The sequence below is a fragment of the Octopus bimaculoides genome, chromosome 7 (assembly GCF_001194135.2).
Source record: "Octopus bimaculoides isolate UCB-OBI-ISO-001 chromosome 7, ASM119413v2, whole genome shotgun sequence".
Classification (NCBI taxonomy): domain Eukaryota; kingdom Metazoa; phylum Mollusca; class Cephalopoda; order Octopoda; family Octopodidae; genus Octopus; species Octopus bimaculoides.
The window spans coordinates 88,843,981-88,844,706 of record NC_068987.1 but is presented as its reverse complement, the minus strand read 5'-3'; positions in this window follow the sequence as shown (position 1 = coordinate 88,844,706).

The following is a 726-nucleotide window of genomic DNA, read 5'->3' as shown; positions in this document are numbered from 1 at the left end:
TTTTTGTGTGTATATGCATGTATCTCTAGGTCAGTGCATGAGTATATCCACACATGTAATTCAGTATATTATTTTTGCAAATGTATATCCTATCTCAAAGTGTATATGTATGCAGATCTGTATGACTATATACATACATACATACATACATATATATATATATATATGTGTGCGTGTGTGTGTGTGTGTCCATATATGTCTGTATGTATGTGTACTCATAGATGTGTATATATATATATATGTGTGTATAACTATGTATATGTATAGGTATCTGTATATGACTATATCTATGTAGATGTATGTAAATATATATACATATATATGTATTTATATATATATTTATGTATGTATATATGTATACATGTATGTATGTTTGTATATGTAAAGCCTCATATTGTCGATTGCTCGAAATGGGGTGTAGATAGAGAGTCGACAATTGATGAAGGGTCATTCTTTGTATTACTTGTCCTTTTTTCTCTCATTTTTGCGTATTTAAGTCATTTGTTTTCGTATTTCATGTTGTTTACTGTTGGTGACGTCCTGTACCCATATAATTCATATTATATATATATATGTATATATGTGTGTGTGTGTGTGTGTTTGTGTGCATATAAAAAATATATATCTGAATGTTCGACCAGTTATACAAGTTAGAAATTATGTTTATGTAGGAATGTACATGCATGTGTATCATCATCATCATCATCGTTTAACGTCCGCTTTCCA